Source organism: Thamnophis sirtalis, unplaced genomic scaffold (assembly GCF_051295495.1).
Source record: "Thamnophis sirtalis isolate CommonGarterSnake01/CBP01778 unplaced genomic scaffold, rThaSir2_p1.2 scaffold_11, whole genome shotgun sequence".
Taxonomy (NCBI): Eukaryota; Metazoa; Chordata; class Lepidosauria; order Squamata; family Natricidae; genus Thamnophis; species Thamnophis sirtalis.
The window spans coordinates 9,759,385-9,773,805 of record NW_028261391.1 but is presented as its reverse complement, the minus strand read 5'-3'; the positions used below and the strand labels follow the sequence as shown (position 1 = coordinate 9,773,805).

The 14,421-nt window shown below is 45.5% G+C and overlaps 1 long non-coding RNA gene across 1 annotated transcript in view; it reads left to right on the top strand.

The window, feature by feature from the left end:
* Nucleotides 1-14,421, top strand: part of LOC148043534 (uncharacterized) — a 134,193-nt gene that overhangs the window by 90,116 nt on the left and 29,656 nt on the right. The window contains exon 2 of the long non-coding RNA XR_015698091.1: nt 5,088-5,181. This is a non-coding gene — a long non-coding RNA (uncharacterized LOC148043534). The remainder of the gene's footprint in view (nt 1-5,087; nt 5,182-14,421) is intronic.

Sequence of the window (14,421 nt, the reverse complement as noted above, 5' to 3'; positions counted from 1 at the left end):
CATCTTTTTTCCCCTTCCCTTCCTTTCTATTCTATCCCCTCCTTCTCTTCTCTTCTCTTCTCTTCTCTTCTCTTCTCTTCTCTTCTCTTCTCTTCTCTTCTCTTCTCTTCTCTTCTCTTCCCTTCCCTTCCCTTCCCTTCCCTTCCATCCCCACCCCTCTTCCCTTCCATCCCCACCCCTCTTCCCCTCCTCTCTTCCCTCCTCTCCTCCCCCTCCCCTCCCCATCTTCTCTTCTCTTCCCTCCCCTCCCCTCCCATCTCTTCCCTCCCCTCCTCATCTTCTATTCTCTTCCCTTCCTTTCCTTCCCTCCTCTCCCCTCTTCCCCTCCTCTCCCCTCTCCTTCCCCTTCACTCTCACCTCCTCTCTTCCCTCCCCTCCCCTCTCCATCTTCTCTCCTCTCCCCTCCTCATCTTCCCTCTCCCCCTCCTCTCCTCCCATTTCCCATTCCTCTTCCCCTTCCTTTTCCTTGAATCGTGTGACACCTCCGTGAGTTTCCTTCTAAACTGTAGGAATTCGAAGTCGGATGCCGGTCCCGAAATCCGGGACGAGAAGTGGGTCGGGGTTTGTGTAGGGAGAGAATAAAGCATGATGGATGGGAGGGTCGAACTGCTGGGGATTGCGGAGCTACTCCAGCGCCATCCCTAGGGAAAGGGTGGGGGGAGGGCTGCGGGCCGGAGGAAGGTGGGGAGGGGGTGAAAGGCGAAGCCCCAAAGGGCCTCCCCCCTACCCTCTCGCCGCGGTCCTGGGCGCCCCTTCCCCGCCTGGAGATGCCAAATCGCGTTACCGCCGGCCGGCGTCTGGAGCCCCTGCGGGTGAGGCAGCTGCCTTCGCCATCGATTATGTGCCAGGGCGCTTCAGCTCGGCGGCTCCGGGAGCCGTCCCGGCAGCTCGGCCTGAACAAGCGTCCCAACTTCCCTGACGGGCCTGGGAGCTGATCGGTCGGCGCTTAATGCGGAGCGACACGAGAGCCGGTCACGAGCGTGGCCCCAGGACCCCTGGCTTGGCCTTGGGAGGGAGCCGCCGCCAGACGAGAGGGGCCGCAGAGGGCAAGCGGCTCTTAGGCGGAGGGGGACGCCCTCGACCCCGCTGCCTTCTCCCACCGGGCTGTGGAGACGCTGCCGGAGGTGGGCATCGGGCTCCCGAGTCCGGTCTAAGCCGGATCCCACGGGCGTCCGGTCCACATGGAAACGCCAGTGGACGGAATAGCCTGACGCAGGTTGTCTGGTGTCCAGGTGGGAAGACTCACTTGAAAAACTGCCTCTACCATCTATCTATATCAATCATCTATCAATCTACCTCCCTCCCTCCCTCCCTCTCTCTCTGTGGTTTTTGTGTGTGGGGGGGTGGGGGTGGGGGGTGCATGGGTGTGTCGCTTAACTGTCTTCTTTTAGCTATTAGCTTGATGCCTCCTAACCCTCTTCAGTCCATAAAAAGGACTCTTCTGGTCAGTTGAGAGGATTGTGGTCCTCTTCATTTCTCTGGCACTTCAAAGGACTGGTCTACAGATTAATATTGGCCCATATTGGCTAGTAATTGCCCAGCTATCTAACTAGGATTCCCTCCCTGTAACCCTGGATCTCATCAGGGTCCAGAAAAGAACAGCCAAGATGGCAATCATGATAGTTCAATCAAATATCTGTCTGATTTTGTGTAACTCAGCGAAACATCAGGTCTGTTGACCACATCTTGGTCTCCATGATACAAAAAGGATGTGGAGACTCTAGAAAGAGTGCAGAGAAGAGCAACAAAGACGATTAGGGGACTGGAGGCTAAAATATATGAAGAACGGTTGCAGGAACTGAGTATGTCTACTTTAATAGAAGAAAGGACTAGGGGAGACATGATAGTAGTGTTCCAATATCTCAGGGGTTGCCACAAAGAAGAGGGAGTCAAACTATTATCCAAGGCACCTGAGGGCAGAACAAGAAGCAATGGGTGGAAACTAATCAAGGGGAGATTCAACCTAGAACTAGGGAGAAATTTCATGACAGTGAGAGCAATTAATCAATGGAACAGCTTGCCTTCAGAAGTTGTGGGTGCTCCAACACTAGAGATTTTAAAAAAGAGGTTGCACAAACATTTGTCTGAAATGGTATGGGGTTGAGCAGGGGGTTGGACTAGAAGACTTCTAAGGTCCCTTCCAACTCTTTATTCTGAGTGGCACGAAATGGAGTAAATTGTAAGGGATTACAGTACTGGCTGATAGCACTTCAGAATTTGGCAACTTGGTGATCTCCAAATCTTTTAAACTAGAATTCCCATGAACCTCAAGATTTACCTGTAAGTCGACGAGGCACATGGAAGATGTAATCTGTTTAGAAGGCTTAAAATGCAATTTCAGGGAAGTTGCCTCTGAGGAAAAAAAAAAACCCTATAAACTTATAAGTTACCTCTTGAGAAAGGAGCTTCCTAACTGGTGACTTCTCCCTCAAGTTCACCAATAGAATCTGGAGTGGTAAGCAAGGAAACCACCAGTGGTGGGTTTCAAAAATTGTTCGACCCTACTCTGTGGGTGTGGCCTCCTTTGTGGGAGTGGCTTGCCACCCATGTGACCCGATGGGAGTGGCTTGCCACCCATGTGAACGGATATGAAGATGCCGACGACACTTGTTAAAACCACCTTAAATTACCTCACACACAGCACTGGCATGCATAAGAATATGAGGTAAACTTGTTTTTTAAAAGGCATCTTTGGTTTGCATTAAAACAACTTCAACACACGCAATGTTCTGATTGCACCACAAACGCAGTAGTCATCCTCACCTTTCACAGAGGCACTGAGTTTTATAAATATGAGCATGATAGTGTAGAATAATCATATCCAAGGACCAGTGGTGGGTTTCAAAATTTTTTGGAACCTCTTCTGTAGGTGTGGCCTGCTTTCCGGGTCCACTGGTGGAACCTCTTCTAACCGGTTCGGTAGATTTGATGAACCGGTTCTATCGAATAGGTGCGAACTGGTAGGAACCCACCTCTGGAAACCACCCAGTGTGGTCAAGAACTAGGAGCCAGAAAATGCGCATGCTATTTATCCCAAAGGTGCTTTTTTCAAGAGGCAACTGGACTTCCTGGATTTTCTTGGAAGACATTTCGCTTCTCATCCAAAAAGCTTCTTCAGCTCTTGTTGGATGGTGGGGAAATGGAAGGATTTAAAGTCCTTGCAGACAGCTGGTCATTTGCATCCTTTTCCAGAGTCATTGAGACCACTTGGAGGTTTATCTGTTTCATCCGAGCAGGGCAAATAGATGTGGAGCCTTCTTGGAACTGCTGAAAGGAATGTATTGTAGACTGGATGATGTCGAGTGATGTCGAATCCTTCCCACTCTGTCATCTATCTCCAGTCTATAATATAGTCCTTTCAGCCGTGACCCGTCAAAACTGCGGAGGACAAAATCGCGCTCGACGAAAGCGCGCATTTGACGTCATCACAGTGCGATGAAAAAAATTAAAAATTGAAATAAAATTAAAATTAAAGCAAGCCGATTCACATAAAGGTAAGGGTTAGGGTTAGGTTAAGGGTTAAGGTTAGGTTTAGAGCGTTAGGGTTACGTTTAGCGTTAGGTTAAAGGTTAGCGTTAGATTTAGCGTTAGGTTAAGGGTTACGTTTAGGGTTAGATTTAGGGTTAGGTTAAGGGTTAGGTTTAGGGTTAGGTTTGGGGGGGTTAGGGTAAGGTTTTCGCTTTATTTTTACATTTTTCGATCACAGCGCGATGTTTTCGTCGCGCTGTGATGACGTCAAATGCGTGCTTTCGTCGAGCGCGATTTTGTCCTCCGCGGTTTTGTGGTGGAACCCTTTCAGCAGTTCCAAGAAGGTTTCACGCCCATTTGCACTCCTCCCCTATAATAGATAAATATTACTTTATCTATTAAGCTATGTGGTGGCTCAGTGGCTAAGACGCTGAGCTTGTCGATCAGAAAGGTCGGCAGTTCGGCGGTTCGAATCCCTAGCACCGCATAACGGAGTGAGCTCCCATTACTTGTCCCAGCCTCTGCCAACCTAGCAGTTCAAAAGCACGTAAAAATGCAAGTAGAAAAATAGGAAAAACCTTTGGTGGGAAAGTAACAGCATTCCATGCGCCTTCGGCATTTAGTCATAGCAATAGCAATAGCAGTTAGACTTATATACCGCTTCATAGGGCTTTCAGCCCTCTCTAAGCGGTTTACAGAGTCAGCATATCGCCCCCAACAATCTGGGTCCTCATTTCACCCACCTCGGAAGGATGGAAGGCTGAGTCAACCTTGAGCCAGTGAGATTAGAATTGCTGAATTGCAGATAACAGTCAGCTGAAGTGGCCTGCAGTACTGCACCCTAACCACTGCACCACCTCGTCTCTTGCCAGCTACATGACCACAGAGGCATCTTCAGACAGCGCTGGCTCTTCGGCTTTGAAACAGAGATGAGTGGCACCCCCTAGAGTCGAGAACGACTAACACATATGTGCAAGGGGAACCTTTACGTTGATTAAGCCAGTGTTTCCCAACCTTGGCAACTTGAAGATGTCCGGACTTCAACTCCCAGAATTCCCCAGCCAGCATTCGCTGGCTGGGGAATTCTGGGAGTTGAAGTCCAGACATCTTCAAGTTGCTAAGGTTGGGAAACACTGGATTAAGCTATACTGGGCTCTGTTTTCCTTCCTACTTTACCCTGTTATAAGCCGTCTTTCCATTGTACATTACAAGTCAACAAGAAATATAGGGGGTGGGAAGCATTGACCGACACACCCTAATGAAAAAAAAAAAGCAAGTTGCAGCTTGTAATATTCCTTCTCCTCTTTTCGCCACAATGGTGGGAGAATAACTCCTGAAGTTATTCTCCTCCCCCCCCAGGGAAAAAAATGATTTTAATTAAGGTTGATGAGAAAGCCAGATCTGTGGGACTCCCTATGGAAACCTTTTCTGCCTCCCACCCTTTCTGCTTCTTTCTGGCCATGGTTTCCATTCCTTATTGTTAATGTCTGAAAACTAGACAGGGTGCTGAATTGGGGTGGGGTGGGGGGTGGGGTGGGGAGGCTGTTATTGATTATTTGTCACCTTTCATTTGCCTGTTTCAGTCTCTTCCAACCACCCCTCCCCAATTTTACTTACAGGCATTTGAGTTTAAAGGCAGCTCGGAAGATGGAAGGGGGAGAGGCAGTATAATCGTCTACTGGCCTGCTTCATCTTACCCAGGATAGATGAAGGGTAAGGAGAGAAAAAAATAATAGATGGGGGAGAAAAGAGAAAGAGGGAGAGATGGCTGTCAGTCACAATCAGCCCTGGGATGTTGTGAAACACACTTGAGGGTGTTTCTATAAGAGACTCTTAATTTCAGGTTCAGTTCCTAGCGATTGATTCTGCTGTTTTCTTTGCAGCGTGGTCAAAATTGGCTGATGGTTGTTTCTCCCCCCCCCACGCCCTGAGTTCTAGAGATAGCACAAGGATGCGGTGGTTCAGTGGCTAAGAGGCTGTGCTTGTTGATCAGAAAGGTCGGCAGTTCGGCGGTTCGAATCCCTAGCGCCGCATAACGGAGTGAGCTCCCGTTACTTGTCCCAGTTTCTGCCAACCTTGCAGTTCGAAAGCATGTAAAGAAATGCAAGTAGAAAAATAGGAACCACCTTTGGTGGGAAGGTCACAGCGTTCCGTGCGCCTTTGGCGTTGAGTCATGCCAGCCACATGACCACGGAGATGTCTTTGGACGGCGCTGGCTCTTCGGCTTTGAAACGGAGATGAGCACCGCCTCCTAGAGTCGGGAACAACCAGTACACATGTGCGAGGGGAACCTTTACCGTTACCTTTAGAGATAGGACAAGTAGGGGAGGTCCAGGAGAAGGGATGAAAGAAGTCCAAACTACAGGTAGTCCTCAACTTACAACCGTTCACTTAATGACAATTGGAAGCTACATTGGTACTGAAAAAGTGGGTTATGGCCATTCTTCCCCACTTTGGACCATGATGGCATCTATATGATCGCGTGGTTTGCATTCGGCTGCTTGACAATTGAATTGAAGTGTGAAAAATATGGTCATAAGGCTTATTTCAGTGGTGTTGTGGCTTTGAATGGTCGCTAAATGAACTGGTATAAGTCGAGGACCACCTGCACTGTGTACCTACAAGGAACAAGGGACCCGATTGTCACGAGAATGCCTTCTGTCGAAGTTTTAGTAAAACCCATCTTTAACATCTGGTCAAACGAAGGCATTTTAAAGTTAAATTTACCTTGTTCACTTGAGGTCATAAATTGCGTTGCTTTGGCTGAACCATGCAGACTGAAAAGGAACTTCTGAAAATACTGGGTAGGCTTACAGCAGAACCCTACAATAGTCTATTGAGAGGAAAACTCCCAGGTTACTGAGCTCATTTGCAGATAAGGGGGTATCAGACTGCAGTCAAATGGCATGATAGGCAATTGGGGAGCTGGGGTGTAGATTATCTGTTGTTGCTGGAAGACAGTAGATTGGTTGAGCGAAGAAATTTTGGGCCATTAATTAACCAATTAATTAATGAGACAATCCAAATCTGAATTGAGCCTAGATTTCTATCGGGCTATTAGTTTTTCAGTTGCGACGAAGAAAAAAAAAGAGAGAGACAGAAAGGAAGGAAGGAGGGAAGGAAGGAGGGAAGGAAAGGAAAGGAAGGTAGGGAGAGAGAAAGGAAGAAAGAGAGAGAAAGACAGAATGAATGAATGAAAGAAAAAAGAAAGAAAGAACAAAAGGAAGGAAGAAAGAAAGAAAGAAAGAAAGAAAGAAAGAAAGAAAGGAAAAAAAGGAAGTTTTTCTTGCAGTTTTTCCATTATTTGGAAAACTGTACTAGGCTCTCTTGGTTAGAGCAGACACGAAAGTAACAGTAAGGAGGAAGTCTAGATTCTCTCTCACACATTTTCTCCTCCTTCTCCTCCTCCTCTTTATTCAAGATCGTGTGAGGTGTGAGTACCACTTTATAATGCCTTAGTAAAACCACACTTGGAATATTGCATCCAGTTTTGGTCACCACAATATAACAAAGATGTTGAGATTCTAGAAAGAGTGCAGAGAAAAGCAACAAAGATGATTAGGGGGCTGAAGGCTAAAACATATAAAGCCAGAACTGGGTATGTCTAGTTTAATGAAAAGAAGGACTAGGGGAGACATGATAGCAGTCTTCCAATATCTCAGGGGCTGCCACAAAGAAGAGGGAGTCAAGCTATTCTCCAAGGCACCTGAGGGCAGAACAAGAAGCAATGGGTGGAAACTAATCAAGGAGAGATTCAACCTAGAACTAGGGAGAAATTTCATGACAGTGAGAGCAATTAATCAATGGAACAGCTTGCCTTCAGAAGTTGTGGGTGCTCCAACACTAGAGATTTTAAAAAAGAGGTTGCACAAACATTTGTCTGAAATGGTATGGGGTTGAGCAGGGGGTTGGACTAGAAGACCTCTAAGGTCCCTTCCAACTCTTTATTCTGAGTGGCACGAAATGGAGTAAATTGTAAGGGATTACTGTACTGGCTGATAGCACTTCAGAATTTGGCAACTTGGTGATCTCCAAATCTTTTAAACTAGAATTCCCATGAACCTCAAGATTTACCGGTAACTGTAAGTCGACGAGGCACATGGAAGATGTAATCTGTTTAGAAGGCTTAAAATGCAATTTCAGGGAAGTTGCCTCTGAGAAAAAAAAACCCTATAAGAAGCAATGGATGGAAACTAATCAAGGAGAGAAGCAACCGAGAACTAAGGAGAAATTTCCCGACAGTGAGAACAATTAATCCGTGGAACAACTTGCCTCCAGAAGTTGTGGGTGCTCCGATATTGGAGGTTTTTAAGAGGAGATTGGACAACCATTGGTCTGAAATGGTATATGATCTCCTTCTTTGAGTGGGGGCTTGGACTACAAATTTCCAAGCTCCTACCAATTCTGTAATTCTGTTTAGGTTGACTGAAACAGATGATTGTTAGGCTTTAAACTTACACAAACACATACATGTATAAATGTTCTTCTCTGCTCAACGGTGTAGATGAGCAGACAAGCATACTTTAAAAACAACCGGGTGATGAAGATGACTCAGTTGAATAGCACCAAATTTCTAATTATAGCGCTTAGAAGAAAATCCCCTTGATTTAACTGGAATGAATTGAACCCCCCCCCCCCCATACCACCACCACACATACACATCCTGGGGTCAAAGGAAGATGCTGCTCTGAATCTAATGAAAACTTCTCCAGCTTTGTAGTGTCAAAAAGTCAATGGAAGCCCATCAGCTGCCTATCGTCTCCCCCTCGGCCCAATAATCTATCTCCTCTTTCTGCTTCTTCTCCAGAGATGGTTTTTCACTCATCTCTTAATGTTGGCTCTTGAAGAAGATGGTGCCTACTTGAGCAGAGGTGCAAGTGCCCATAATAGCTTTGAGAACCGGCCAAGGGCCTATCTTGTACAACCCTCCAGCAGATGTACTGAATTTCGTAGCACTCTAAGCTAGAGACAAGTGAACTCCAAGAGGTCTCTTAGCATGGTTCTAATTAGCAAGAGAAGGGAGGGAAAAACAATAAATTGGATGTATCCTTGCCAGAATGTCCCACCAAAAGCCATAGTTTACTATAGGAGCATCAATCCTCATCATCATCGCCATCATTCACTGGAGGTTATACATAGGGCTGGGTAATACTATGCCCACCTTGTTGTAATGTGTAACCAGGTAATACTATGGGCAATACTATGCTCACATGAGCCCCTGGTGGCAACAGTGGTCAAAGTACAGTATTGCAGGCTGACTCTACCCACTGCCAGGAGTTCAATCCTGACCGGCTCAAGTTTGACCCAGCCTTCCACCCATGGGTGGATTGCTGCCAGCATCACTGCCAGTTTGGCATGCAAAAAAAAATTGCTTCTTGCGTGTGCGCATTTGCACTTAAAAAGGTCCACGTATGCGCAAAATGTTAAAAAATGAAATAAAAGTAAATTTCTGCAAAGAAAGTTGTTCTGCACATGTGCAGAGCTGAAAATCAAGATGGCGCTGGTTCAGGGGCATGGCAGACATGCGTCGCTGCCGGTTCCAGTGACCCAGGCCACAAAATTACTACCGGTTTGGCCCGTTACTTGTCCCAGCTTCTGCCAACCTAGCAGTTCGAAAGCAGAAGTAGAAAAATAGGAACCACCTTTGGTGGGAAGGTAACAGCGCTCCATGCACTTTCGGCGTTTAGTCATGCCGGCCACCTGACCACGGAGACGTCTCCGGACAGCGCTGGCTCTTCAGCTTAGAAACGGAGATGAGCACAGCCCCGTAGAGTCAGGAACAGCTAGCACACATGTGAGGGGGAGCTTTTACCTTTGCCTTAGTACTTCTGTGGCTTCCCATTAACGCCAGCCTCTACTTCCTATCTATTAACGTAGGAATCATCATCATAATTGTAGTCAAACATTTTAGGCAGGGGTGGGTTACTGCCGGCATTACTGCTGGTTCGCTTCGCCCACGCTTTGCCAAGGAGGGAAAGCAACCTAGAATGAAGGAGGAGTGTCCTAACAGTGAGAACAATCAACCAGTGGAATAGCATGTCTTCAGAATTTGTGACTGTTCCATCACTGGAGACTTTGAAAAAGAGATGGACAACCATTTGTCTGAAATGGTATAGAGCAACCTTAAACACCCAAAGAGCCACAAAGGTCCTAACCAGAAGACACCCATTCAATTCTGGAGCTGGCCAGAGGTCCAATTCCCCCATCATAGAGTCTCCTCCTAAAGCAGCATCCTTCTTAGTAGCAATAGCAATAGCAGTTAGACTTATATACCGCTTCACAGTGCTTTACAGCCCTCTCTAAGCAGTTTACAGAGTCAGCATATTGCCCCCAACAACAATCCGGGTCCTCATTTTACCCACCTCGGAAGGATGGAAGGCTGAGTCAACCCTGAGCCGGTGAGATTGGAACAGCCGAACTGCAGAACTGCAGTCAGCTGAAGTAGCCTGCAGTGCTGCGTTTAACCACTGCGCCACCTCGGCTCCTTCTTCCTCTACCTGTCCCAACCAAAAGCCCCATCAATTGTGGAGTTGGCCAGAAAACCTTGCCATCAAGTCTCCTCCTTGTGTGCTGTGCTTCTCCCCCCAACCAAAAGCTCCTCTCAAAATTGTGTCGCTGACCGGCAACAGGGAGCCGCAGCAGAGGGATGAAAGAGCCACATGCAGCTCCAGAGCTGCGGGTTCCCTACCTAGGGTCTATGACAGCTGCACTATCCTGGGGTCATGTGATCACCATTTGTAACCTTCCCAGCCAGCTTCCAAGAAACAAAGTCAGTGAGGGGAGCCAGATTCATAAGTCATAAGTTGGTCATAAGTTGAGGACTACCTGTAACGTGCATAAAAGACACCGAGCCCTTTGGAGAAAGAGCCACATTGCAAAGTCATTTATGGCTAGGGCCTATAATGATGTCATTTTTGGATTGGTAGAAGACAACTTTTGATATAACTATCATTCTGAGCCTAACATCACTGCTTTTTCTCAGTTGACTTTAGGAATGGGCTGGAGTGGTGGAAACTTGTCTTTGGCATGTTTATTTTGGGCCAATGGGTTCCTAAATATGGGGAGGGCTAGAGTTCTGGGTACTCTAATTATCTGGTAAAATGCTAGGAACGGTGGCTCTGAATTTAAAATAAAATGGATTTAATAATTATTTTTTACCTTGAAGACGGAAGAGGTCACCCTAACTTTAAAGAAATATTCGACAAAAGCGAATATTTGTAACTTGGTGTGGAACTGTGGGGTTCTCTCTGAACTTGGTGGTTTTGCTTGCAGACATTTCATTACCAAACTAGGTAACATTATCAGTGCTAGAAGAGAATGGGATTTGTTCTTATTTTGTACATACTCCTGGCTTGCTCTGTCAGTGTTGGTGGGCGTGTTCTTGGTGGCTCCTTGATTAGGCTGTTATTTCCTATTTGCTTGTTTGTCTGCCTTGGTAATTCTTTGACTGGGGTATTGTTTACTGCTTAATTGTTGGTGTAGTGTCTGTCAATGCAGACAAACAAATTAACAATAAACAACAGCTTAATGAAAGAATCCCCAAGACCCCTCCCTCCAACACTAGTATATAAAAATAAGAGCAAACTCCATTCCCTTCTAGCACTGATGATGTTGTCTAGTTTGGTAATGAAACATCTGCAAGAAAACCACCAAATTCAGTGAACACAAAGGACCCCACAGCTTAATGATGGACAGAAAGTACGATAACAACGGAGGATGAAGAGCCGAAGTCGTCATAGATATTTCTGAAGGTCCATACAGAGAGTGGTGAGGACAGCCGAGAAGATTATAGGAAGCACCCTTCCCATTATTCAGGATACTGCTTATAAGCATTATGTGCTTAGAGCTCAAAGCATTGTTAGGGACCTCACACACCCACTTCTCAATCTATTTCTGTTGCTCTCTTCTGGGGCTGGGGTTAGGGTTTGTAAGACTACTAGATTCTATAACAGCTTTGTTCCTTATCTAGTAAATGTGCAGATTCAGTTTTTCACCATATGTATGTAGACATCTGAACTAGACCAGACGTTTCTCTATGTTATATCTTTCTCGTGTGTATATGGGTATATGCACAATGGTTATCCCCTGAGATCTGAATGCAATGGAATTTCATTTTAATGTGTGCTGATTAGTGTATCTTTAAAGTGACAATAAAGTATTCTATTCTATTCTATTCTATTCTATTCTATTCTATTCTATTCTATTCTATTCTATTCTATTCTATTCCACTCCATTCCACCCCACCCCATTGGCATAGTGGTTAGAATGCAGTACTGCATGCTACTTCTGCTGCCTGCAGGCTGCTTGCAATTTGACAGATCGAATCTCACCAAGGTTGACTCAGCCTTTCATCCTTCTGAGGTGGGTCAAATGAGGACTCAAAATTGTAGGGGCAATATGCTGACTCTCTAAACCACTTAGAGAGGGCTGTAAAGTGGTATTTAAGGCTAAATGCTGCTACTATTGCTATTGCTATTCCATTCCATTCCACTCCACATCCCATCCCATCCCATCCCACTCCACTCCACTCCACTCCACTCCACTCCACATTCCATTCCATTCCATTCCATTCCATTCTGTTCTGTGCTATACTATTGTATTCTATTCCATTCCATTCCATTCCACTCCACTCCACATTCAATTCCATTCTATTCTGTGCTATTCTATTCTATTCCATTCCATTCCATTCCATTCCATTCCATTCCATTCCATTCCATTCCACTCCACTCCACTCCACTCCACATTCCATTCCATTCTATTCTGTTCTGTTCTGTTCTGTTCTATTCTATTCCGTGCTATTTAGCCTTCTGGCTTACTATCCAGCACCAAATGCTGGAGGCAAGTCTGTATTGTCTCACATTACTTAGAGCTAATTAATAACAAAGTACTTAACGTACAGGGAACTGCAATATCTTGGTGTTTGCAAAACACTTTGAACCAGATCAGGTAAGACCCAGAGGTACATTTGTATAACAGGCTATAATTAATTAGCATGAATGTTTGATATGTCTCTCCGTGAGGGGTTTTTAAGTGTGTTCTATGAGCCCAACCTGTCTGATTAGCTTAATGATGCAAAAAAGAAAATGGCTCACTTCAAATAGGCAAGTTAAGTATTTTGATGGCAACTCAACTTGGGCTTATGTCAGTATTTTGCCAAGAAGAAGATAAAGGAAGGAATTAGATGGAAGAGCAGATTGGAAGTTCAGGTGGACAGAATCAAACATTATTTGCAGCCAAGACAAGATAAATTTCCATTAAAAATTGCATCTGTCTGATGACGGCCAATATTGTTCTGCATCCTCCTTTATGAAAGTCAACTGATAGAATCCTGGGGCAATTTGTTACATGTTTTATAGTGAAGCCATTCTCCACAAATTTGCTGCCAATCTAGCCAAATTATAGATAACATACTGTAATATAATACAGGTTGTCATAGAAACATAGAAAAGTGATGGCAGGGGGAAAAAACAACCCTAGTTGTCTATTGAACCTCTTCTTTGAGTTTATAGCTTTTTTCTTTTCTTATTTATTTCATATTTTTAACTATTATTTTTTATACATATTTTTAATTTTTGTCAGAAGTTGGGCACTTGTTTCAGCTCAGTTCCTGTGTTTACTCGGTTCGTAATACCGAGGCATGTTTAAACTCAATGGCTGGATTTATTCGGTTAGTCCTTGTAGGAAAAGGGATGGCAGAACCTGTGTGCAGAGTGAAAAGGGGAATCGGCTTAGAATCTTTACGTAGCCACAAGAGAACTAAGTCTAATCCCCCTTGAGTGTCATTCACCCGTATCTAACCCCAAGCAGGTACTAACTGTTCTGACTTAGGCTTCCCCAAACCACGAAGCAAACTTCTTGTCCCGACAAAAAACCCTTTTTATTAAGTTACTGTGAATTCCTCTCATTCACATCCAGAAAAGTCTTTCAAAGGTGGATTTATAGTCACAGACCTTATCTGGCTTGGAGAGCTGTCAGGACGATATCTTCAAAACTTGGCAAGGAGTCTCGGAAAGTCACAAACCAATTAAGCGAACTAATTGTCTCCTGCAAACTCCACTCCCCTTTTGCTTCTCTTTTATTCCTTATGGGAGGGGCCGTTCACCGTCCACCTGTGGCCTTACTCTCAAGTCAACCTTTGTTTCTTAGCTGTTCCCTTCATCTGGCAACTCTGCGAATGCGCACACTGGGAACAGGCTCCAGCTGTTTGTCTGCCTCACTGATGTCTGAGTCTGAAGGCAGCTGATAACTGGCATATAGCTCTGCCCCCCACCCTCTGCCTCGGACACAGAGCCCTCATCAGAGCCTTCCCCAGACTCCAGGACTGGCCCATGTTTCTCCCCAACCTCCTCACTGTCCGAATCTGCTGCCAGCAGCTCTGTTGGTTGCTGGCGGGCTGCAACACTAACCCTTAGTTGAGAAGATTTTCATGCATAGGTTTTTAGCAATAAATCAGTTTAACCAAACCTTTACCTGTGTTCAAAATGCCCTGGTGCCAGAAGAGTTAAGGAACAGTGCTCTACAAGAATCTCAACTACTAATAGTCAAAACAAATTGGTGGTAGATAAGAGTCAGCGGAATTCAAGGTGGGCTGGACATAGATTTCTTATGGGTGCAAAGGGACTCTGAACTAATGACGTGCTTGACCCTTCCCTCGGGCTCACCCTGGTCATCTTCTATACACAATTATGGAGTGATCACAAATGGCTCCTTTTGGGTCCATGCTACTCAGAGGTGGGTTCCTACCAGTTCGCACCTATTCGGTAGAACCAGTTCATCAAATCTACCAGACCGGTTAGAAGAGGTTCCACCAGTGGACCTAGAAAGCAGGCCACACCTACAGAAGAGGTTCCAATTTTTTTTTGAAACCCACCACTGCTAAAGGGTTAGAGGTGCAAGGATCTTGTAACTTGACAGCTTTAAGACTTGCATGCTTCAATGCCAGAGTGCCTGAGC